Below are 27,776 nucleotides of genomic sequence, written 5' to 3' on the forward strand. Positions count from 1 at the left end.
TTATGTCCTGGTCACACTTGAATGTAGACAGCCATCCTATGTACTAGTGTGCAGTTGAATAGGAGTTTTAGGGCCCAGGAGACATGTTTAGAATTATCCAGATTGAGCTGTTCTGGATAGATGGCACAGATGGGCAGGTCCTGTTTTAATGTACTTTGGCAATAGAGATAACATATAGAGCATAAAGGGAATAAAGAGAGTGTGAGAATTAGGCAGTTGCCACTTTGGAGAACATGAGTGATTAACTGTAATACTCCATGGAAGCCTAGAGTTACTTAAGGCTGGAATGTCGTTGCCAAATACTTTTGTTAAAGCAGAGGTTTACTTTTTTAAAAAACATATTTAGGATTACATTAATAGGTAGAATATAATTTTATATTTGCCTCTGTTCTTTTAAAGGTTTCTTTTTGTTGGATATGAATTTCTGGTTTGTAGTTCACTGCAAACACTTTTAGAGAAGCACCAGAGTGAAACAATGCAGTTGACAGGGAAATTTAATTATAGCACTGAACGTTTTTATGCAAGTTATAATATAGTAAATGAACTTAGCTATTTTTAGCACTTAATTTTATAAGGTGAAAGAATAAGTTTTTACAACCATTTGGAAAGAAAGACTTTTTGTTTTTAGGTTTGACCTTAAGAAACAAAGTGTTAAAGGTAGACAGGTCTGAAATAATATTTTTTCTTTTTTTATTTAATTAAAGTTGAGGAAAAGACAAGTTTTGTTTTGAACAATTAAGGGTATACTAAGGTCAACACAGATCTAAGAAGTTATTTTACAAACTATAGACTTTTTTGCTTTTTACAGTACTACTTAAGGAAACCTTTGTACTGAAGATGGAATAATAATTTAAGCAAACTTTGTCACTGTAACAGAAACTAAATTTTAGTTTTACATTAGTATATTATAGGCCCATTAAATATTTCTTAACCCTGACCACAGTTTTTCTCTGTGCAAACATTATAAGGCTTCCACATTCATTCAAGTTTTATTTTACATTTTCCTTGTTCTGTAACAACCATTCATTCAATCTTAGGACAAAACTATACTCTTTTACCTTTTAATAAAAAAATGCATTCTTTATATCCCTCATATTTAAGTTACCAAGCTAATTTTGGAAACTGTCCTCAAGTAAACATCTCACAACATACAATTACCACCAAAATTAAATTTGTCTGAATATATTTAATGCATTTTGAAACAGTAACAATGTTGCTATTTGTCACTTCTTTGCTGCCCTTTAATGCACACTTTTTAATATTTTGGTTTGAGTTTACATCTCAGGGGATGGCACTGAGATTATAACTTGTGTTATTTCAGATGATGAAGAAGGCTTCTCTGGGGTGAGGAGAAACTCAAAATAAAGAACCTTTTGTAAGGTAATTTGAGCCTCAAAAGGTGAAATTCAGTAACTTCATTTGGCTAGGAAATTAAAGGTAGCAATGGTGTCCCTGAGGAAGGCTTCTCTTGTAGGACTGCATATTAATAAATTATCTACATACTGAATGTGGGATCTAGACTCCAAATGCAGGAGGGCTAGGTCCTGCACTGGTGCATTCCCAAAAAAAAAGCAAGGGCTGTCTCTAAATCCCTGGAGTAGGACTGTCCAGGTGAGCTGGGTTGGAACTGTGTCTCTGGCCTTCGCCATTCAAAGACAAATAAAAACTGGGACTCTGGGTGGAAAGGTATGCAGAATTAAGAAGCAAAGAATGCGAAGTCCAGTTTTCAGGAATTTTTGGATAAGAGGTTGTCAGTCCCAGTTAACACCATATATAATGCTACAAAATTTTCAACTGTGCTTTCAGGTTCCTGTTTTGTAAGACAACATATTATCTGGATTTGGTCTATATCCCTTCTAAGCAGTGGGGTGTGAAACTCAGGTGTGATTAAAAACTGATGACTCAAAAGAATACCACTAGTTTGGCAGGGGAGAGTTGGTCTGAAAGCTGGGGGCTGCAACTTCCCATCTACTCCCACTATCGGAAAAATTTTTAGTAGAGAGAGGTCTGGAGCGAGAGATTATGGCAGAATATGTGGCTCCCATATCAATTTTAAAAAATTAATGGTCTTACCCACAATGTTTACAGACACCCAGCGCTCTGTGATTTCAGTATTCTTTAGTGAGATTTAGGGAGCCATTGGTCCCAGGCCCCTGCAGTCCTGGTTGGAGGCAGCCAACAGGGCTTTTGGAGAGGCTTTGGTCCCCTTAGTAGGCTTGATGCACTCTCATTGCCCTGGAAGCTCTCTCCATCTTTGGGGCTCCTTTGGTCTTTGGAGTTACTCTTTCCTCCCATGCCCCAATTCTCCACATTGATGTCAGTTCCCTTCTGGCCCTGAGGTGGCTGGTTACCATTCATACCCAAAGTTACAAGCCCTGCCTTACTCCAGTCTCTCCTTGTTTTCTCCTTCTCTGTATGTTTGTCACAGTTATTAAAGACAGAAAAGGCCCTACTCGTAAGGTCATATATAAGCATGTGGGGCTCTGAGGACATCTTTTGCACTTTTCTCCTTATATCAGAAGCTGGCTGGCTTATTCTGTGTTTGTCCTAACAGCTCCCCATGCAACTTTTCTGCATTCCCTTGTGCTTTTACCCAAATCCTTTATTGCTCCTCAGGAGTGCAACAGGAGGAAAGAATAACTTGGATGTCTCCCCAGTTAGCTTATTGGTGAGGACCAGGCTTTTAAATTCCTCCAAGAACTTGGAGGGGTCCTCAGAAGATTTTCCCAATTGCTTCTTACACTCTGTTAAGTTGGTCATAGAATAAGGAATGTGGACCCTTATAGTTCCCATATCCCCATTGGTTACTTCCCAGAGAGGATGCATTCCATTTCCTTTGAAGCTCCTTTTTCCTTTCTCTGGGGTTGATAAGGGACTCCACTGAGAGTGTGTCCCATCAGACTTGAATAAAGACAGAGTGTAGTGGGCTTGGAAGCTTCTTCCTTTAAGTCTTTTTGAGGTTTCAAACTTTGGAGGTTTAGCTAAGAACAGGTTATTTAAAATATCTGCCTTCTTCTCTTTCTGAGACAGAAAGGATTCATCTCTGAATCCCCCCTTAAGATAGCACACTTTACAAGCTCTCCTCATGGCCTTGTCCTGATATAGAGCCATAAAGAGCTGGACACAAAGAACTTCAGACCACTTCCCTTATCTTTTACAAAAAAAATATGTAATTGGAGAATGGCATTAAAGCCAAGAGTACCATTTTCTGACCATTTTTCTCCACCTCCAAATTTATATTGAGTTCAAGCAAAATTACAATTAGAAATTAACATTTTTTCTTTTTCAATTTGGTAATCAGCAAATTATTCTTATTTTCATGGTGCAGCCCAGGGGACCATCAATTGGGATGCTGGACACACTGCCCGGTATTCTGAAAGGAGAACAAGAGATGGATAATTATTCTCTGGGTTCCAACTGAATTGTACCCACAAAACACCTTCTCTAGGGCATCCCCATGGGGAAGAAAAACTTAGATGTTAGGAGATGGACTGTCTGGATTCATCCCTTAACTCCTAAGCTTGACCCAGAGGCTGGTGAGTTGAATTTCTTACCCTGACATCTCTGGGCCAGACTCTAAGGGCTGGTGAGATAGATTCCTTGCCCCACTGGCTCTGAGCTGAACCTCTGCTCCTTCCCCAACTCTAGGGGTAGAAAGTAAGCTTTGTGCATGATGCAATATGAAACCACTGCAAACAGAAAAAAGGGATGGAGGTCCCATTTAGCTAAGGTTTGCATTCTCCTTTGGGAGGAGAGGGTTGATATTACAAAGCATATGAAAATAACATATAGGCCATATGAAACAGACATGAGCCAGAATACCTGAAGAATTCCCCTTGGGGAAAAAGAAAAGACAATAAGGGGGCATGACCAAGCCTCTACAGGGGCTATAAAGATGCCCCCTGGGAAACCTATGACCTTTGTACCACAGGAAGTCTCCCTGAGAAAAATCTTACTGCAAACCAAGCAGCAAGCTTGTGTGATGGATGAAGAACTGCAGAGAAAGAATACCTGGATCAGCCTCAAAGGGAAGAGAGACTGTGCCTGAAATGGGGAAGGAAGGGAAGCAACCTAGGTGGGGAATTCATGCTGAGCAGCCTACCCAGATGGGGGCAGGCAGAGGCTAATGAGAGTGACAAGAATAAAGAGCACCATGGCTAGGGACAAGTAGATAAGTAGAAAGAACTATGCAGAACAGTGAGAATTATCATTGAGGGGCCTGACTTAGGAGATGTGGGTCTTGAGGGTTGGTGTCTCATGTGGAAGATGCTGTTCTCCTGGGATCCTTTGAGATCACTCCTGGCTGGTTCACCAGAATATGTAACCAGTGCCCTACTGGCAATGGTGCCAGCTGAGTCCTGATCCAGGATCGATGTACTCGAAACTAAAATCATTTAGAGACGAGAGGGCCAGGAAGAATAAGTAGTAAAGTTTGTTAAAATAGAAGTTTATAAAAAAAAGAGAGTACACATTAGAGAGGTCAATGTGGATGTGCCCAAGGGAGGGACATGTACTCAGTGGAGTGGGCTAGCTCGCTTTATAGGAGAGTTTGGTTGGTAACTGGTTTCCACAGTAACCTTTGAATACTTGGTGTCTTCTTTGTTTTAGGAGGAGAGAGCTGGCAGAATTCGTGGCTTGTTGTCACATACCTAAAATTTGTCTTTGGGCAAATGGTTAGCAATCTTTATGACCCTGTGCTTCCTAACATTAGCTAGAAGTTTGCTTTGGACCCAGAATTCTACAAGCTGTATTGGTTTGAGGAAGCTACAATGGTTTTGGAGAGGTTTGGGGGCTTTAGGGAAATTTATGTCTCAGGAGGTTTGCAGCTTTGTGTTAGTTCCTTTGGAAGGAAAGAAGGAACAAGGGACTTGTAGTTGTCTGTTAACTCTTTCAGAATGGAAGAAGAAACCAGGCACTTAGTTGTCCTATTTCATCCTGCTTTAGTCTGTCTCCTCAATTTAATACCTACCTTTAACTTTTCTTCCATGATTTACACATTTTATATTTTTCTGTCAAGCTTTCAGATGTTACTTAAGTTTGGTTTTTCAGGTTATTAATTCCATTCATAGATTTATGTATCACTTATTGAATAAATCTATCAGTAAGTCAATTGGAAAATCACTAGAAAAATTTGGGGCATCTGAAAATTCCTAAATAACCTTTCTATTTAATTTGTAATTTCTATTTCTGAGAATCTTTCTCCCCATACACGTGCTCTATTTGTTCTGAATGATCAATCAATTATCCAAAAGTGATTTCCCTTTGTAGAATTTGTTATACTGTTGTTTTTTATTATGTTTTGTTAGGATTTTTGTTCGATTGTTTCCCCACCTGAGCTCAAAGCACTCTAGGTGTGATTTTAAGATTATCCCCTTTCCCTTCCATTGATTTTTAAGATCACTTTGGGGAGTGTTTTTTTTAAATCCCAATGCCCAGCTTCTGCCCAATACTCATTGAATCAGAATCTTCTTGGCTTCTGGTGGAGCGGTGGGGTGAGATGCTACCTAAGTACCTTTTTTAAAAATCTTTAGATGACTCCAATATGCAGCAAAATTTAGTGATCATAGCCCTTCAAATAATTAAAGACATAGTCTCTACCAGAGAGCCATTCTTATTAAAGGAAGCAGGCTCTTAGGTCACTGCTGAAATGCCTGAAGGAAATTTTCCCACTTCTAGGTCTCAACCTCATTGATCAGGAAGTCAGAGAAAAGCCTTCCATAATTTTTGTTGCTGTGTTTGTCTGTTTTGTGGTCCCATTGTGGTAAAGAAGATTGGGCTTGTTTATATAGGGCCAATAGAGAACACTCCTCCATCACTTGAGCTCACAAAATCTCTTTTGACCAAGATAGTACAGAATCTTCCTATATCTGATCTTCACATGTGGTCCTGAATTTATCTCCATAAATCCATGCAGCTCTTTGAGACCCAGAGAACTCCCAGTTCCATTTTCAATCAGTCTTTAATATGCTACACAGCCATTGGATCTGGAGGCCAGATATATTTTAGAAGTTAATATACTGGAAGAAACTCATGTGCACATTACCATTTTTCTCAGAATCCATTTCCATTGCAAAGCTTAAAAAATGAGCTATTTAGGGCATTTTCTAATTATTAAATTAAATATTTTCTTCAAAAGTATGCTGTCCAGAAATCCAAAAGTAAATATTCAAGTGATCTATTTAATGGAAATATTCATTTTAGAAATAATTAAACCCAATTCTTCTGGCAAATTATATTCGTTGCTGGTTAGTTATATAGCTGTCTATAAGGTACAGTGTTTTTTCCATAAAATAGTCTTTCTTTGATCTGTGGATGTATTAGTATTAAAGTTTCATGTCTATTGATGTGGTTGATGCATGCATATAAAATACTTTGGGTACCATGCGGGAGACCTGGGTTCGCTTCCCGGACCGTGCACCAAAAAAAAAAAAAAAAAAAAAAAAAAAATACTTTGGGTATTACCTGGGCAACATATGCAGTTTTTAAATATTTAAATATGTAATATTTAAATATATAATATATTTAAATATATAATAGAAGAACTGAGTCCAGCAATAAATATATTTAACTACTAAATATATGTATATATACATACACTAGTAAAGAAATAATTTTTTAGTCAATAAATATATTTAACTATATACTATTTAATTAGTATATATATATGTATATATGCACACACTAGTGGACCCATGAGTTTATCTCAATGGACAGGTTTAAAACTCAAAAGGCTTTGTCAAGTACAAAGCATTAAACACCTATATATTAGCATTAATATCTTTATGCTGTAAAACCTCAATATAAAGGAGTGAAGAAATGTTACTAATTAAACTTAATTTATAGGGATAAGTAGAATAATTATCAGGGTATGGAAAGGGAGTAATCAAGTTTGAAAATGAAACTAATCAATGATGAACACACACTGCATCACTACACATTGACAAGTGATGCAAGTATTAGAAAAATCCAGTTTATTTGGTAAAACTTCAACTTGAATTCTATAATTTTAATTATACTATTAAAAAACGAATAACAAATGGAAACCCTTGCAGAAAATGAACTGTATATAATATGTATTGGCGTCCAAACCTAAGTGTTAGCTGCAGGCAAAAATCTATTGATTAAATTTTCCTCTTCTTTCAAAACTATTTGAGGCGTTATTATAAAGCATGAAAAATTGGTCCAATATGGCCGATATTTTCATTACTAACTAGTGCGCACCTATTTTCTGATTTATTAAAAATTGATTTTATTATAGTTCACAGTATTTTGAAAACCTTGAATTAAGGTGAAATTATTAAAGAGGTTTTGAATATCTGGCTTTGAGACAGACTCCCAGTCTTTTACTTCATTAATGCATTATTTAGAAAAAAAAATTCTACTTTTTTCAGATACCTTCCTTTTTTTTTTTCTTTTTCTTTTGCATTTTGAAAGTTGATCTTTAGGAGCTCAGTTTTTTAATTTCATTGATTTTAACAGATCATATATTTTTCTTTTGATGTCATTTTATCCGTTGTATCCTATTGATATTTTTAAGCAATGAACTAGTTTTTAGCTGTAGATCAAAATGAGTATTTGCACAGTTTCTATTTGAATAAGCATTCTTTAGTTGTCATATATGATTGAAAATTGTGAGATAATGATTTTACCTATCAGAATTGCTTAGAGAATTAAACATTTTTCATGATTTTGGTAAGCTATTTGCCAATAAGCACAGGAAGTGCAATAACATAATCCCCACATTCTTGGGTCAGAGTTACAGGGACATTATGCCCTATTTATGAGTTCGTAGTTCTATCAGAAGATATGAGACTCTGTATTGTACAAGTTACTATTGTAAGTAGAATAGTGAAAACATTTTATTGGAGGTGGGTATATAAGAAATGGAATGGGAAGACTGAAAATTTCAATTTTAAATTGTTTGACTGCCAAGTCGTAGGTCTTGGGCCAAAAGTGCTGAAAAGTGGCAGTTTTTTAAATATATGATTTAGTTATATATCAATATGTACATACATATAAGCAAATAAAAATACAGTATGCCAGAATATATATATAGAAGATAATTTTGGGTTCTGTTTACATTTGCAAAAGTGTTTCATATTTAATGATAATAATTTCATTTGAGATTATCACATATTTTATATGAAATAAAGCACACATGTATGTTTGTTTCTACAAAATGAAGTACATTTGTATGTGTTTCCATGGAAAATTAAAGACGTTTAATCATCAGAAAATACGAGTGACAAGACTTGAAGTTTAGAAATATTACCCTAGGGGAAGAATTAGGGAATGGCTGGACCCTGAGTGAACTGGTGGCAGAAGTATCAATTCAGAAACTGTTTTGGCTATACAGTTAATAAATTAGGATGATTTATGATAAGATAAGAGCAGATGACACAGAAAGGAAGAGAGGGATTTGTGATTTTATTTATCTTTTCAGTAACTTCAGTCAACAACATTTGAGTTTGACAGAGGTAAATATGAAATGATGGACTGAGTTCTATTGATTTGGAGGAGATTTGGCATGAGTTGTATTGAATTCAAGTAGGCACCTACTATATATGATATTAAGTTAATTATTGTGGTTTCCATGCTATTTAAAGATTTTTGATAATTTAAATTCCAAAAGAATAATTTAAAAGATCTTAATTTATTTCACCAACTCAAATACAAGGGCCATTTTATACCCACAGTCTGATGATTGAATACAGATGGCAGAAAATTAAAAAAGTCCTTAGATGGAAAATGAAATAGTACTCTTAATGGTCAAAATTTTCTTATATTATAGGTAAATTTAATATTGTATTAATTCTCTTGATATTCCTCTAATGAAAAATTTCTAATACTTTTGTTTCATTATCAAAGTTCCTGGTTAAATAAAATATTTTCAAATGCCTTCTAATCCTGGTTATTATCTGTTAATCTCTTCCTAAATTAGAAATAAGAGCCAGCTCACTATCTTTTACAATGTTATTGGTGTACAAATATTCCTTGTCTGTTATTGGATTCCCTTAACACCAGTTCTGCTAATTCCTTAACTAATAAGCTTGAGAAATACTGCATTGTAAATCTTCCTCTTAGAGAGCTTCCTTTTTCAGGAATGTGGAAATGTCTGATGAGTGATTTCTCTTCCATTTTCTTAAAGTGAAAAAAAACTTATATTTAGAGGTTAGCAAAGTTTTAATGTCATGCATCATATACTGGAACCATGATATAGAAAATATGCTGCATTCTAGAAAATTCCTCTGTACACCTTTCAGTCAATATTAAAACACACATACACACACACACAGACTAAATTACCATTCAGACATCTATCAACATAGACTAATTTTGCTTGTTTTGAATTCTGTATATAGGCACTCATATTGTTTGCATTATTTTGTGTCTGACTCTTTTATTAACATTATTTAAGGGAGATTTTTCTATATTATGGTGAAGTTATTCTACTAATGCTGAGAATTTGCATGATTACTGATTTTGGCAATTATGAATTAAATTGCTCTCAATATTCTTGCAATTTTGGTAAGCATATTCACTGATTTCTCCTGAGCATATTCTCAGGAGTGTGACTTCTGGGTTATAAGCTACAGGTATGATTTGTTTAAGTAAATTCTGCAAAATATTTCCAATGTGAGAGTATTGATTTCCACTCACATGGATAATATAAGAAAGTTACACTTCCTCCACATCTTTTCCAACACTTAGTATTGTAAGTTCTTTTATTTTAGATATTCTTGTGAGTGTATCAACTGACATTACATTGTGGTTAATTTGTATTTCCCTGCTAATTAATAACATTAAGCATATTTTCATATGTTTATTGACAATTTTGATACCCTCTTTATAAAATGTTCAAGCTTTACACATTAAGTTGAATTGTTTTTATGACTAATTTGAAAGAACTCTTTATAGAACCTTTATATGAATCCTTTGTCAAATACATGTACTATGAATGTATTCTCACTGTCCTTTCACTCTCTTGATGGTGTGTTCTGAGGAAGAGACATGATCCATTTTAATAAGGCATTATTTAACTATCTTGTCTGTTCTTAGCAGTTTTTTCATCTTGTTGAAGAAATCTTTGGCTATCCCCAGATTACAAAAATATATGCTATACTGAACTATTCTTGAAACTTGCTGTTTTTAGCTTATACATTTGGATTTCTGATGACTTGAATTAACTTATGTGTATATTTTGAGATGGAGTTCAGTTAGTTTTTTTTTTTTCAATGTGTCTATTTTTTTTCAGAACAGTTTTCTTAAGACTACCTCTTTTCACTACTGAATTTTTGTGGAATTGATGAGGTACAGAATGGAGACCATAATAAAAATAAAATACAAAATAACATCCCTGATATGAAGAAAAGCACAAATGCTCAGATTAAAGAATCCAAAAGAGTCTTTTGGTGACAACAAAGAACACATTCTAAAGCAATTCTATTGTTATTTTCAAATTATATTAATAAAAAAGTCTGAAAAGCTTTAACAGAGTTATAAATATACACGATCTACACAGCAACTAAATTTGTCTGACACTGCTTGCAACACTAGGCAACAGAAGCAAATAGGCAAATGTCTTCAAAACTTTCAGAAAATTTTGTTTTTTTCTAAGAGAACTGAAAGTCACTTAAGTCACTTAGAGGAATAACTAGAGTCTTATATGCAGTAAGAGGTCATTCTTCATCTCAAGGGCCAAGCTGCAGAATAAGAGTCTTCTCAGGACTGGGAGGTCATCTAAGGATCCTTAGTGGGTTACAATCAGCTCATTGCTGTGGGAAATCCACTGGCCAGGAGACATTGCACAGCTAATTTCTCAGTCTCTGATCAACAAATTTCCCATAGAAAATTCATCATCTGTTTTATATGCTAAATCTCCACCTTCCAGTACATTGTGGGGATTAAGCCATTTGTATGTCAGTGATGGTAACAAGCATATCCCTCAATCCATTAACCAGGTGGAGCAGGATAGAAGCAGTTGAAAACTTTCCAGTGATCTGAAAAGCTGTTGACAAGATGTTATTGTAAAACCTATTATATTCTAAATGTTTATCATCTGGGTTTATTTTTAGTATTTTAATACATTGGGCCTCTTTAGTTTGTGTACATAATGTAGGGTAAAGAGCTGACTTTATTTTCTTAAGCAAATAGACAATTTAACCAATAACTTTTATTGAATATGCTTTTATTGATATGCAGTTACATTATCTATTATATACAAAATTATCATGCAGACATTTATTTATGAACTTTAATGCTGTTTTAATTACTAAGTTAATAAATGAACCTTGATAATTGTACATACTATTTACTATTTTCTTAAAATATGACTATAATCCTCATTTAAAAAAATCAATGCATTTACTTTTATTTTGTGACAGAGAAGTACAGTAGAGTGTTGAACAAAAGCTATCCAAGCATGAAAATATTGCATCAGATAAGTACTATAAAGAGTGGTAAATGGAATGGAAATATGAGTTCAGGATAAAAAGTTAAAAATGTAAATTTTCTGACCATTAAAGAAATTGTTTATGTGTGCTTTTAAAAATATATATTGTATATCTTCATAATTTGTAATCAGCCAAAGTATACAATCAATTGTTCATAATATTCTTATATAGCTGTGCGTTTATGATCACAATTGACTTTTTTCTTTTTTGTGCAAAATAACAAATATACAAAAAAACAATAAATTTCAAAGCACATCGCAACAATTAGTTGTAGAAGAAATTTCAAAGTTTGGTTTGGGTTACAATTTCACGACTGTACGTTTTTACTTCTAGTTGCTCTAAGATACCAAAGACTAAAATAAATATGAATGTAATGATTCAGCAATCATACTCATATGTTATCAAACTCATAGGTTAATCATCTCTGTCTAACTTCATCATCATTTATGGCCTTTTCCACACTCTTTATTGGTATTTGGGTTATGCCCATTCTAACTTTTTCATGTCGAAAGAGGCTGTCAATAATATGGTATAGGGAGGTGGAACTAGTTGATGTTCTGGAGAGGCTGGCCCCTCAGCATTTTGGGGCTTATCTGGTCCAAGGACCCATCCAAAGGTTGTATGTTTTTGGAAAGTTACCCTAGAGAACGGAACATTTGTAGAAACTTATATATAGCACCCTAGATATTCTTTAGGATTGGCAGGACTGGTTTTGGTTGGAGTTTGGCAAGCTGTGATAGGTAGCAATGTCTAACTGAAGTTTGCATAAAAATGACTTCCAGAGTAGCCCCTCAACTCTATTTGAACTATCAGCAACTGAAAATATTTGTTACTCTTCTTTCCCCCCTTTTGGTCAGGATGGCTTTGTTGATCCCATTGTGCCAGGGAAAGGATTATTCCTGGGTGTCATCTCCCAAGCAACCAGAGAGATTTTCACCCCTGGATGTCATGTCCAATGTAGTGGGGAGGGTAATGATTTAACTTGCAGGATTGGGCTTAGAGAGAGAGTGGCCACATCTGAGCACCAAAGAGGTCCTTATAAGCATACCTATAGGTAGGCTAAACTCTGCTAAATAGATAAACTTCACAAGAGCAAGTCTCAAAATCAAGGGCGTGGCCTATTGATTTGGGTGTACATAATGTATGACAGTATCAGGGATTTCCCTGGTGGTAAAGTTTAATGGGTCCATACTTTTTCCTCCTGTCCCTCAAGGGACTTTGCCAATACTTTTTGAATATCTACTTAATATACTGTGGGGTTTATCCAGGCATTACATTAAGCTATGCAGGATTAAAGGCCCTCACTCTTATTCTGTGCTCCCTGTGTTTGCATTGTTTGAATGTTCTATTCAGACAAGTTGAGTTAAGTTATGTGCTACAGCAAATTTAGGTTCTGCATAAAATAAAACTTTCTTCTTTTGGTCTCAAAGAGTAGATGAGGTTCTAAAATATATACAATGTCTTCCTTATCCCTGTATTCTGAATCACCTTAATCCCAACTTGATCAGCTTCATTCTTAACTCTAAATACCAGGTTATACATATATAAAGCAGCTTCTCAAAATCCAGAAATAACATTTACCACTCCAGACTAAATATAACACTATAAGAGCGTACAATCTTGGCCCCTGTTTTCTTATAAGTATTTTCTAAATGAGCCCATTCAATATTTGCTCTTTTTTTTTTTTTTTTTTTTACTTACTTTGCCTCATCAAATGCCCCACAGGTTCATTTACGATGTTGCATGCCCCACAACTTCATTTCTTTTTATAGCAACATAATATGTATATACCATGTTTGCCAATTTGCTTCTCAGTCAGTGCATCCTTCAGTCACCTCCATTCATTGGGCATGTATCATATATCATGTCCAAAGTCAGCAGTTTATCAACATTCTCAGGTTTAGATAATTTCAGTATTGCTAAAAGAAAGATAACCAATAAACACACCTTCACTGAATAGAAAATCTAAACTTCCCCTTAGCTCGTGTCCCTCCCCCCATTACTTACTCCTAATGTTGCTATGGTACTGTTGATGTTTTCCTGTTAAGTATAGCCTATAGCAGGTAACAGCAGTTTTCCTCCTATACCCTGAACTTACACACTCTTTCTACAGAATTCATACATTTTCAGTTTCAAGCAAGAATTTATATTTATAGTTTAATTGGTGGGACACATATGTCTCACAACCCTTTTCAATCATGTTCACCTCACAGTATGGTAACATTACTTATAGACAAACTACTGAACAGCCTCATGTCTATCTATTCCTTTGCATTTAAGTTCAACATTTAGCTAACTGTTCACCCATCTCTTAACTTCCATGTATCTCTATGTCTCCTATATTATCTAAGTCTCTGATTTTATTTTTATTATGGTAATGAAAGTGGAATCATATAGTATCTTTCTTTTGAGTCTAGTTTATAATAATCAGCATTATGTCCTCAAGACTCATCCATCTTGTCATGTGCAGCAAGAGGATGTCATTTTGTCTTAGTGCTGCATGACAATCCATCATATGTAATGCCACATTTTTTTAATCCACTCATCTGCTGATGGTCACTTGGATTGTTTCTACCTTGGCAATTGTGAATAATGTGGCTATGAACATCGGTGTGCAAATGTTTGTTTGTGTCACTACTTTCAGCTCTTTTGGGTATATATCAAGTAGTGGTATTGCCAAGTTAAAGAGCACCTCGATATTTACTTTCCTAAGGAACCACCAACTGTCTTCCATAGTGGCTATACCATTATACATGCCCACCAGCAGTGTATAAGTATCCCAATTTCTCCACATCCACTCCAACATTTGCAGTTACCTTTTTTGTTTAATAGCGGCCATACTTATAGGTGTGAGGTGGTATCTCATTGCAGTCTTGATCTTCATTTTCCTTATAGTTGATGAACATGAGCATCTCTTCATGCACTTTCAAGCCATTTGTATTTGCTCTTCAGAAAAATACCCTTTCATATTGTTAGCCCATTTTATAATTGGGTTGTTTGTTCTCTTGTTGTTGAGTTATATGATTTCTTTATGCATATAGGATAGCAAACCTTTGTCCAATGTGTGATTTCCAAATATGTTCTCCCACTGAGTTGGCGGCCTTTTCACGTTTTTACTAAAGTCTTTTGAGGTGCAGAAGCATTTGATTTTGAGGGGTTCCCATTTATCTATTTTTTCTTTTGTTGCTTTGTATTGGGTGTAAGTTAGGAAGCTACCTTGTATTACTAGATCTTGAAGATGTTCTCCTACATTATCTTCTAGAAGCTTAATGGTGCTAGTTCTTATATTTAGGTGTTTGAGCCACGTTGAGTTAATTTTTGTGTAGGGGGTAAGATAGGGGTCCTCTTTCATTCTCTTGGCTATTGACATACAGTTCTTCCATGCCCAGTTATTGAAAGGACTATTTTGTCCCAGTTCAGAGGATTTGGAGACCCTGTCAAAAATCAGTTGACCATAGATTTGGTGGTCTATTTCTGCACTCTTGATTCTATTCCTTTGGTTGATGCTTCTGTTTTTGTGCCAGTACCATGCTGTCATGATCACTGTGGCCTTATAGTATGTTTTAATGTCAGTGTGTGTTAATCCTCCCACTTTATTCTTCTTTCTTAGGATACTTTTAGCTATTGGGGGTCTTTTTCCCTTCCAGATGAATTTAGTAGTCATCTTTTCCAAATCTTCAAAATAGGTTGTTGGAATTTTGATTAGTACTGTGTTAAATCTGTAGATCAACTTGCAGAGAATTGACATCTTAACTGTATTTAGCCTTCCTATCCATGAGCAGGGGATGTCTTTTCACCTATTTAGATCTCCTTTGATTTCTTTTAGCAATGTTATCTAGTTTTCTGTTTACAAGTACTTTACATTCCTAGTTAAGTTAATTCCTAAATATTTATTCTTTTAGTTTTTTTTTTTTTTTTTTTTTTTTTTTTTTTTTTTTTTTTTTTTTCATGATTAGGCACTGGGAATCCAACCCAGGCCTCCAGCATGCAGGGGAGAATTTTGTCTGCTAAGCAACTGTGGCCCATCCTTAGTTGATATTTTGAATGGAATCTTTTCCTTAACTGACTCCTCAGTTAGGTCATTGCTTGTGTATAGAAATTACACTGATTTTTGCACATTAATTTTATATCCTGCCACCTTGCTGAATTTGTTTATTAGCTCAAGTAACTTTGGCATAGATTTCTCAGGATCTTTCAAGGATAACATCATATCATCTGCAAATAATCAGAGTTTTACTTCTTTCTTTCCAATTTGGATGCCTTTTATTTCTTTCTCCTGCCTAATTGCCTTAGGTAGAACTTCCAGTGCAATGTTGAATAATAGTGGTGACAGTTGGCATCCTTGTCTTGTACCTGATCTTAGGGGAAAGGCTTTCAGTGTCTGTCCATTGAGTATGATGCTGACTATTGGTTTTTCATATATTCCCTTTCTCATGTTGAGGTAGTGGTGCATTGATTACTATCTTTTGGAGTGTTTTTATCAGAAAAGAATTCTGAATTTTGTCAAAAGCTTTTTCAGCATCAATCAAAATGATCATGTGATTTTTCCCTTTGGATTTGCTAATGTGCTGTATCACATTAATTGATTTTCTTGTATTGAACCATCCTTGCATTCCTGATATAAACCCCACTTTGTCATGGTGGATAATTCTTTTAATGTGCTATTTTAATCAATTTGCTAATATCTTGCTGAGAATTTTTGCATCTGTGTTCATTAGGGAGTTTAGCCTGTAGTTTTCTCTTCTTATAGCATCTTTACCCACTTTTGGTATTAAAATGATATCAACTTCACAAAATAAGTTAGATAGAGTTCCTTTTCCTCAATTTTTTGGAAAAATTTGAGGGGGAATGTTATTAGTTCTTTTCTGGAATGTTTGATAAAATTCCCCTGGTGAAGCCATCTTGCCTTGAGCTTTTCTTTGTAAGAAGATTTTTGATGACTGATTGAATCTCTTTACTTATGATTGGTTTGTTGAGATCTTATATTTATTCCTGAGTCAGTGTAGCTTGTTTGTGTGTCTCCATGAATTTGTCCATTTCCTCTAAGTTGTCAAATTTCTTGGCATATAGTGTTCATAATATCCTTTTATGATTTCTTTTATTTTTTCAGGGCCTGTGGTAACACATCCCTTCTCATTTCTGATTTTGTTTATTTGCATCCACTCTCTTTTCTTCTTTGTTAGTCATCCTAGTGGCCCATCAATTATATTGATTTTCTCAAAGAACCAACTTTTGGTTTTATTGATTCTTTCTATTGTTCTTTTGTTCTCCCACTCATTTATCTCTGCTTTAATCTTTGTTATTTCTCTTCTTCTGTTTGCTTTGGGGTCAGTTTGCTGTTCTTTTTCAAGTTCCTCCAGGTTTGCTGTTAAGTCCTTGATTTTTGCTCTTTCTTGTTTTTTAATATAGGCATTTAAGGCAATATATTTCCCTCTCAGCACTGCGTTTTTCACATCCCATAAATTCTGATAAATTATATTCTCATTTTCCTTCATCTCCAGATAGCTACTCATATCTCTAGCAATTTCTTCTTTGACCCACTGGTTGTTTAAGAGTTTGTTATTTAATCCCCATATATTTGTGAATCTTCTCATTCTTTGATGGTTATTGAGATCCAGCTTCATCCCTTTGTGATCAGAGAAAGTGCATTGAATAATTTCAATATTTTTAAATTTATAAAGACCTGTTTTGTGCCCCAGCATATGATCTAACCTGGAGAATGATCCATAAGCACTAGAGAAGAATGTATAACCTTGTTTTTTGGGGTGCAATGATCTATATATGTCTGTTAGGTCTAATTCATTTATCAAGTTGATTACTTCTTTATTTCCTTGTTGGTCTTCTGTCTGGTTCTTCTATCTATAGAGGAGAATGGTGCATTGAAGTCTCCTACTATTACAGTTGAAACGTCTATCACTCCCTTCAGTTTTGCCAATGTTTGTCTCATGTATTTTGGAACTCCTTGATTGGAAGCATAAACATTTATGATTGTTATATCTTCTTGGTGAATTGACCCTTTAATTAGTATGTAGTGTCCTTCTTTGTCTCTTATGATATCTTTACATTTAAAGTCTATTTTGTCTGATATTAGTATAGATACTCCAGCTTTCTTTTGGTAACATCTTGCATGGAATATGTTTTTCCATCCTTTCACTTTCATTCTTTTTGTATCCTTGTGTCTAAGATGAGTCTCTTGTAAGCAGCATATATCTGGATTATGTTTCTTAATCCATTATGCCAATCTGTATCTTTTAATTGGTAACTTTAGTCCATTAACTTTCAAAGGTATTACTGAAAAGGTATTTCTTGATTCTACCATCTTATATTTTTTCAATTTTATTTGTTAGATCTATATATTATTTTCCCTCTTTCTTTTTGTATTCATTAAATTACCCTTAGTGGTACTCTTCAATTCTGTGCCTTCCTCCAGACCTCTCTCTCTCCTGTCTTTTTTTTTTTTTTTTTTTTTTCCATCTGGGAGAACTCCTTTTAGTATTTCTTCTTAAGCCAGTCTCTTGTTAAGAAATTCTTTCAGGGCTTCTTTGTCTGTGAAAACTTTAATCTTTCCCTCAATTTAGATGGACAATTCGGCTGAGTACAGAATTTTCAGCTGGAAGTCTTTCTCTTTCAGGATCTTGAATATATCATACCACTGCCTTCTTGTCTCCAAGTTGCTAGTTGAGTAGTCTGAACTAATCTTATTTGATTTCCCTTGTATGTAGTAGATTGTTTTTCTCTTGCCACTTTCAGGATTTTCTGCTTCTCTTCAACATTTGGCAGACTGATTAGTATGAACTTTAGAGAAGGCCTACTTGGATTTATTCTGTTTGGAGTCTGTTGGGCTTCTTTGGCTTGTATAGTTATGTCCTTTATGAAGGTTGGGAAGTTTCCCCCATTATATCCTCAAATACTCTTCATAGCCATTTATTCCTCTATTCTCCTTCTGCAACACAAGTGATTCTTATATTTGTGAATTTTGTTTTGCATATCATTTCCCTGAGTTCCCATTCAATTTTTTCCCTCTTTTTTGCCATTTGCTGTTTTTAGTCTTCGAAGTCAATTATCCTGTTCTCTATATCACTTATTATTTCTTCTCTTTCTTCAAATCTGGTGCTGTGTGCCTTTAGTATGCTTTTTATTTGGTCAACAGTGTCTTTAATCTCTGTGATTTCTTCTGTTTTTTCTATTTATTCCTTCAAATTCCTCTTTGTGCTCTCCTGCTGTCTACTTGATCTCCTTTATGTCATTTGCTATCCCACATATTTTATTAAGTAGAGTTTTATGAATATCTTTGATCAGTTGTTCCAACGTCTGTGTCTCCTCTGGTGTTTTTATGTGGTCATTAGGAAGGGCTATATCTGTCTGCATTGTGATATGCTTAGTGATCTTCTGCTGTCTTTGCTGCATGTAATTATCTTGAATGATTTAACTTGGGATTTTACTTCTTTCAGTAGTCTAAGGCCTTGCATTTGCAGGATGGTTGTACAGCAGGGAGCAGGGCATAGGGTGGAGCATTCAGTATGGTGATTTGTTTCAGGGCAGGTATGGGCACAGGTTGGGAATATTACACTGATGGTTGTGAACATGGGCCCGCTGCAGCCAGGGAGGATGTAGTTTTGTGGGTTTACCGGTCTAGGGGGCATAAGTGTGGCGTGCACTGGTCTAAGGCATGTGGCCCTCTGTGCAGCTGCAGGTCAGCATTAAGTCTTCCTGGATTGGGTCAGATGTGACCTGGCTGTGTAGGTAGGTACTTTCTCAGAACTGGGAAGTGAGGCTGAGGGCTGTGTGCATGTGTGGTTCTAGGATTGCTATAAAGTGCAGTTCCCAGATCTGAACCACGTGATTGGAAGCATGTGCACATGTGTGAGCCTGGGAATGCTGTAAACAGATGTGCTGAGCTCAGAGTGGGCAGGGTGAAGCTGTGCAACACTATGGGCAGGGGGTGGGGGTAGCCTAGGAATGGAGGTTAGTGTCTGCCACCTTTATGCACTGGCAACAGCCTGCAGGGAACAGGTAGGGAGAGGTAGTGTTTGGGAGGTATGCAGGAGAGGTGGGTTGGTCTGCACTTGGGGTGGGGGTGTGGGTCAGGTACTTACACTGGAGACTGGTGGGGTGGGGGTGCCTGGAGCATGGGGAACAGGAGAGGGTAATTTGGTTCAGGTGTGTGAAATGTGGGGTGAGTCAACAGTCACAGGGATGCACTGGTGAGGGTAGCACTCCCAAGGAACATGGTCTGGCTTACTTCCTAGTCCTGCACTCCCGTCCATGCACTCCTGGGGGCACCGCAGTTCCCTGTGTCTGCACCATGCTCTTGTCTTCTGCCTCTTAGTTCCTCAGCCTCTACAACCAGGCTGCCAAATGTGGTGCAGCAGGCTCTTCGAGATCAGCCGCACTTTTGAAATGATGCTTCATTTGCCCTCTTGTCCCCTCTCTAGGTTTTCCATAGATCAGGGCTAGTCTCGAGCCACTCTAGTCAACCATCTTCCCGGAAGTCTTGTAGGAAGTTTTTGATGACTGATTAGATCTCTTTACTTGTGATTGGTTTATTGAAATCTTCTATTTCTTCTTGAGTCAGTGTAGCTTTTTCGTGTGTTTCCAGGGATTTGTCCATTTCATCTGAGTTGTGTAGTTTCTTGGTGAATAGTTGTCCAAAGTATCCTTTTATGAATATTTTTCATTTCTTCAGGAAATCTGGGAATGACTGCTTTTTCATTTCTGATTTTATTTGCATCGTACCTCTTTTCTTCTTTGTCACTCTTGCTAGTGTTCCATCGATTTTATTGATTTTCTCAAAGAACCAACTTTCAGTTTCATTCTTTCCATTGCTCTTTTGTTCTCCCATTCATTTAACTCTGCTTTAATATTTGTTATTTCTCCTTTTCTATTTGCTTTGGTCTCAGTGCACTGTCCTTTCTGAAGTTCCTCCATGTCAGCAGTTAAGTCCTCAATTTTTGCTCTTTTATCTTTTTCTTGTGTGTGTGTGTGTGTGTGCGTGGTCTATGAGTCAAACCCATGTCTTTCACATGGCAGGAGAGCCACTGAACCACCTTTGCACTCTCTTTCCTCTTTTATAATAGAGGCATTTAAGGCAATAAATTTCTCTCTCAGTTCAGCCTTTGCTGCATCCCATAAGTTCTGACATTTTGTACTCTCATTTGCATTCATCCCCCAATTAGCTGAGTTTCCCTAGCAACTTCTTCTTTGACCCACTGGTTGTTTAAGAGTGTGTTAATTAGTCTCCACACATTTGTGAAAATTCTCATTCTTTCATGGTTATGATTTTCACCCTCATTCCATTGTGATCAGAGAAATCACTTGAATAATTTCAGTGTTTTTAAATTTATAAAGACCTGTTTCATGTTCCAATGTATGATCTCTCCTGAAGAATGTTCCATGAGCACTAGAGAAGAATGTATATCCTAGAGTTTTGTTGTATATATGTCTATTGGGTCTAATTCATTCATCAACTTGTTTATGGTCTCTATTTCCTTGTTGATCATCTGTCTAATTGTTTTATCTATAGGGGAGAGTCACATAATGAAGTCTCCTCCTATTATTGTTGAAAAGTCTATTGCTTCCTTCAGTTTTGCCAGTGTTTGTCTCATGTACTTTGGAGATCCCTGATTGGGAGAATAAATATTTACGATTATTTCTCCTTAGTGATCTGTCCCTTTTATTAACATCTAGTGTCCTTTTGTTCTCTTATGATGCCCTTACAATTAAAGTCTATTTTGTCTGATATTATTATAGTTGCTCCTGCTTGCTTTTGGTCACAGCTTGTGTGGAACATCTTTTTCCATCCTTTACTTTCAAGCTATTTATACTCTTGTATCTGATTAGTCTCTTGTAAGAAGGATATTGCTGGATTATATTTCTTAATCCATTCTGCTAATTTGTATCTTTTAATTAGTATGTTTAGTATGTTAACATTCAAAGTTATTACCATAAAGGTGTTTCCTGCACCCTCCTTCTTGTCCTTTGAGTTTTATTTGTCCGATCTGTATATTCTTTTCCCTTTCTTATTTTATCCTTTAAGTTACCCCTACTGGTCCTCTTCAATTTTGTTCCCTCTTCCAGATCTCTTTCTCCTGTCTTTGTTTTTCAACTGGCAGAATTTCCTTTAGTATTCCTTGTAGGGCTTGTCTCTTGTTGAAAAATTCTCTCAGTATTTATTTACCTGTGAAAATTTTAATTTCTCCCTCATTTTTTTTTTTTTTTTTTTTTTTAAAGAGAGGGAGGAAGGGAAGGAAAGAAGGATAGAAGGAAGGAAGGGAGGAAGAAAGGGAAACATCTTTAAACATTTTCTTGTTTTTATTATATTTTGTTTGTTTGTTTGTTTTTTACATGGGCTGGGGCCGGGAATCGAACCGAGGTCCTCCGGCATAGCAGGCAAGCACTCTTGCCCGCTGAGCCACCGCGGCCCGCCCCTCTCCCTCATTTTTGAAGGAGAACTTGGCTGGGTACAGAATTCTTGACTAGAAGTCCTTCTCATTCAGGATTTTAAATATATCATACCAATACTTTATTGCCTCCATAGTGCCAGTGGAGTAATCCAAACCCAATCTTATGTGCCTTCCTTTATATGTAGCAGTTTTTTGTTTTTTTTTTTTTCTTGCTGCTTTCAGAATTTTCTGCTTCTCTTCAACATTTGAAAGACTGATTAACATGTGTCTTGGGGAGGGTCTATTTGGATTTATTCTATTTGGAGTTTGTTGTGCTTCTTTTATTTGCAACTTTATCCCCTTTATAAGGGTTGGGATTTCCCCCCATTTTGTACCCTCAACTAATCTTCTTAGACCTTTTGCTTTTCTTCTTCTGGGACACTGACAATTCTTATATTTGTGAATTTATTTTTGTCCATCATTTCCCTGAGATCAAATTCAAATTTTTCCATCTTTTTTTTTTTTTTTTTTTTTTTTTTTTTGCCATTTGCTCTTTTTCTGCATTTGAAAACTATTGTTCTTTCCTCTAATTCACTTGCTCTTTCTTGTGTCTCTTCAAATCTGTTGTTGTGTGTCTCTAGTATATTTTCGATTTGTTCTACAGCATCTTTAACCTCTGTGATATCTGCTATTTTTCTATTTATTTTTTCAAATTCCTCTTTATGCTCTTCTGGTGTCTTCTTGATCTCCTTTATACTAGTGGCCTTCCCATTGATTTTATTTAGTAGAGTTATATGAACATCTTTGAATAGTTGTTCCAAAGTCTGCGTCTCTTCCAGTGTTTTAATTTGGGTATTAGGCTGGGCTATATTTGTCTGTGTCTTGATATGCTTAGAGATTTACTGTCACATTCAAGTCATGTAAATGTCTTGGTAGAGTTACATTGGAAGTTGATTTCTTTCAGTAGTCTAAAGCTTTGTATTTATATGATGGATGTGGAACTGGATGAAGGGCATGTGGTGGGGCACAGCAAGGCAGTCATGGGTTGCAGCACAGGTGGAGGCACTGTTGGGGATGCTATTCTGGTGCCTGCGAGCATGGGGTGTAGGATATGGGATTGTGGAGGTACTGTTTGGGTGTCCTGGGGACTGGGTGGACCTCAGGCAGGCCTTGGAGTGCACTAGCTGGGTTGAGAATGGGAGACAGAGAGGTAGGGAATGCGGGATATGGATGGGAGAGCTGTGCAGATGCACAGGGATTTGTGCACAGGCACGCTTGTGGGTGTGTGTGTGGAGCATCAGGGTGTGGGGTGTGGAGTACAGAGGATGAGAGACAATGAATGTCCTTGCACAGGGAAAGGGGTCCATAGGGGCTGGGGTGCACATGTGCAAGTGTGTAGTGATGGTACACAGGTCAAGAAGGTTTTGGGACATGGGTTGGGGCAGGTGACTTTGGGTGCATAGGGCTCTGGCAGGCTGCACAAGTGTGGGAGTCGGGGCAGGGTGCATGCCTGTGTGGGCCAGGGCTTTCTAGCACAGATGCACACATGAGCACCTGCCAGGTGTGGGAGCAGGGCACTTGCACTGGGGGGTGGGTCAGGGGAACGCACATATATGGGACAGGGAGTTGGGGTGCAGGGGTCAAGAGGTCAGTACACAGATGTGTGAGCACCTCACAGGAAAGATGTGGCTGTGTGCATCCATGGATCTGTCAGTTGGGTCCCTGATGTCCATGTGTGTGCAGGATGGGGGTGTGGGGCAGGGATGCATGGGGGCATCAGGGCAGGGGTGCTTAGACAGGTTGGGAGGCAGGTGATGGGGTTCAGGTGCATGGGTTATGTTCCCATCTCATTGCCCATGCACTCTTGAGGGCTCTAGGCTTCCATTTCGAAAGGGCCATGTTAGGCTATTTGCACTATTTGGATGGCCTCTGGTTATTTGCATCTCAATTCCTCATCTTTTGTAACTATGGCTTCCCTATGTGATGTAGAAGTTCCTCCCAGGACATTTTTGCCCTGGAATCATTATCCCAGTTCCCTTCTCTTCATTTCTCTAGCTGTTCTTGGAGCAGGGTGAACTCGATATATACTATTCCACCATTTTCCTGGAACTCTCTCACTGTTTACTTTAATGACAATACTAAAGCAAATATTTCCTTATTTTCAGTAAATTTTACAAAAGACTTCCTTTTCACAACATTGTGCTGTTATTATTTTCATGGGAAGGCTCTATCCACCTGTAGATCTATTGTTCTCTGAAAATCAGATAAAATTCAGAAAAGAGGAACTGAGAAGATAGAAAGAGAATCTCATAGACGATGAGACCAAACCAGAATATTATAGACAAAAATGCCAGAAAGTATAATCCCTCTTTACTTAATCCTACAGATACATTGAAATACAACTTTCATCTCTGTGCTTTCAGGACATTGACTAAAATCCTCACTGAATCTGCTACTAATGTCCCCTGACACTTCATGCAGCAGCTTTACTTGCATCCTTTTTATAAGCTCTGAGGCTGTTGAGTCAATTCCCTGAGTTTACCACATGTTTAGTCAATTCCCTGAGTTTAACAGGTGTTTCAGTTTGCTAAATGCTGTCAAAATGCAATATACCAGAAATGGAACAGCTTTTAAAAAGAGAATTTATCAGGTTACAAGTTTATAATTCTAAGGCCGTAAAAATATCCAAACTAAGGCATACAGAAAATGATACCTTGACTCAAAAATGACTGATGTCTGTCACATTGGATGGCATGTGGCTGGCATCTCCTGGTCCTGGTTCCTGGTTCCATTGCTTCAAGTTTCATATGCCAGTGGTTTTCTCTCGAAGCATCTGTGGACCTTCACTTAGCTCTTCTGGGACACAACTCTGGGCTCTGGTTTGCTTTGCATCTCATAAAAAGAAACATGGTGACATCTGCTGGGTTCTGTATCCCCAAACATCTGTGTCTATGTATCTGCTCTCTCTGACAGCACTCCAAGAATCTCCATATGTTTGCATCTATGTCACTTCTCAGCTCCTGAAGTCTGAGGCTCCTACATTTCCATAAAACTGTGTCTGTATCTGAGTCTAAAGTATCTCCAAAATGCTTTCCCATTTAAAGGACACCCAGTAAACTAATCAAGACCCACCTTAAATGGTAGAGTCACATCTCTATCTAGTCAAAAGGTCACACCGACAGTTGGGTTTGTCACATCTCCATTGAAACAACCTAATCAAAGGTTTCACCTACAATACTGAATCAGAATTAGAGGAACTGAATTTTCTGAAGTGCATAATTTCAAACCAGTATACCAGGTTATCCTTGGCAATGTAGGCACTCTGAGATTGAGGAGCATGCCTCATTTGGTTCCCAACTTTGATATGTCCACCTTAGATATATGAAGTGCCATTACATTGTACTAGAGCCACCCAAAGATAGTACATATATTCCTCATTTTCAGCTGACATCAGATGCCAATTCCCTTGTACAATCTTTTATGTAAGAACCTCTGGATCATGTTTATAATTTGTGTAGCCCATGAGAAAACAAAAGACATTATATACATGCAGTCTCCTGAAGCTAAAGCATATTGACTCAAGGAATTCTATCAGCTTTTCATCTCTAAATAAAAAATAGACAACAGTTCTTTGCTTTGATCTCCTCCTCCCTATATATATATATATATATATATATATATATATACTTGAAATTACAGGAGAAATGTAAACCAAATGGATACATTTGGATACAAATGGATACATACAGGATAAATGATAAATCAAAGGCAAATTATATACAATGAAAACTTCTGATAAAAACATATATTTATTTAATATACCTTAAAATCACTACGAAAAACATTATATACTCAATAGAAAATTAACAAACTATATGAATCCAAGATATAAAGAAAATGGTAAAAATTAACATATTAGAAATGAAAAATGTTAGTAATTGTAGACAGTTTATAGGAGAGCTAGAAAAATTCTCTCAAAATAATGAAATTATAAGTAACTGGACAAATTTAGAATATTAAAGTACTAAAAAGAGAACAAATAATATTCATATCAATATGTCTTAAAGAAAGAATTGGACTGATTTGTATTGAGGGTATTTATATACATGCAGATCAGCGCATGTTAAATAAAAAAATGATGACTACTTAGGTATTTTAAAAAAAAGAAGATTTTTAGAGGTAAATTTTTGCAGTGTTGTTACAAAGGCTTCCAAGTATAAAATGATGCCCTGTGCATGTGATCTATTTGTGTCTTCTGATAAACTCAAGTTATGAAGACAACAGAAATAGTACCAATACAAAAGGAATAAAAAAAATAATTTCTATTAATCTGAATCCCTACTCATCACACAATGAGCAGCTAATTGACTCATTCAACTACATAGAAATATAAAAGCCTGTAGGGGCCAGAACAAGTATCTATTATGACTGAAAGCTGTTGTTCGGATTGTAAAGTGTTAAATTGACATTCTTGACGGGTGAGTACTTGTGAGAATTATCAGTATATAAAAAAACTCTGCCTAATAAACTCTATGCCACTGCCAAATTAGAACTTCTGAGTCAATAGTTGAAGGCTTATCCCAATTTAGGGTTGACTCACCAAGATAAAAGAACCCTTGGTGTAATCTGTTAGGACAACTACCTCCATTTCCCTTGGAGGCTCTTTTTGGTTAGCCAGATGCCATATCCTGGGAGACATGTCACTTGACCCATCTAACAGAGAAAAATGCAATCTTGTTCTTGCCCTTGGGAATAAAATTGTTGGGAGAAATTCTGCACGGAAGTCTTGCATTTGTGTATGACTTGTGCAGAGACATTAATGGTTCTTGTTCTGGAATATCTTTTCCAAACAACTTTGGAACATAGAGATAGTGTTTTCATCTAGGTCAGAAGGCATATTTGCTTTCCTGAACAGGATAATAAAAATAACATCCCTCTTCTAAGCAAAGTCTGGGCAGGTTGTTCCAGCAGACATTGGATAGTTAGATTGCAAAATATAATACAGTCAGTTCTGCTCTAAAGTGACATATGTGTTCCTAAAAATCACCACACTGTGCAAAATTGTACAATAAAAAAATCACAGAGTTTTAGGGGTATAACACTCAAAAATTTCATTGGAAAACCTTAGAAAATAAAGATAAGAACCTAATAAAATTGTAGGGCAACATTAAACATGTTAAATGTTTAAAATATGCATAAAGCTGGCAGATAATGAGATAGTATCTTGGTAGGGACCTGAAATTTGCCTGTGGAAATTAGTGTCATGTTCTACCTCGGCTGGTTCACCTGGTTCATGCTTTCTTTTCTGTGTTCAAGAGGAAGAGAACAAAAGGGAGATGGAAAATAAGTGAGAGAAAAAGAGAGGTACTTTTGAACAATACCTAATAGACATAGAAGGAAGAGGGAAGAATTGAAGAAGGGGATGATCTGAGCCAGTTTGGAAAGGTTACAGGTCATGAGTTACTGCAAAGTGGTGCCAGGAGAGTTCTTTGGAACCAGGTAGACGGTTATACCAGCTGTGGATGAATGTGTCTCATCCCTGTGGATGGTATGTGCATGTATATCTAGATGGCTAGGTGCAACAATGTGAAGTTTTCCATGTTCACTTCATGCTTTCCATATGATATCATACACAAGCACACAAAATTCATATTATGTTCAAATTTCTTTCTAATATGTCAACGGTTTGGAAAAAAATATTTTGCCAAAACAAGAGTCATACCATCCCTGATTATAGTCTTGGAGTTCATGTGTTTTTCAGTCTTAATGTAAAATATAAAATTGCTGCTAAGTTTAATTTGCAAAATCCAGGATCTTAATTAAGAGTTTGAAAATCATCTAATGTTTATAACAGGAAATAAAATAAAACAGACTCTGATAGTGTGACTCATGATGTTTAGTTATATCCGTTGTTGACACTAATTGCAACCCAATACATCAA

This window comes from Tamandua tetradactyla, chromosome 9 (genome assembly GCF_023851605.1).
Source record: "Tamandua tetradactyla isolate mTamTet1 chromosome 9, mTamTet1.pri, whole genome shotgun sequence".
NCBI classification, from domain to species: Eukaryota; Metazoa; Chordata; class Mammalia; order Pilosa; family Myrmecophagidae; genus Tamandua; species Tamandua tetradactyla.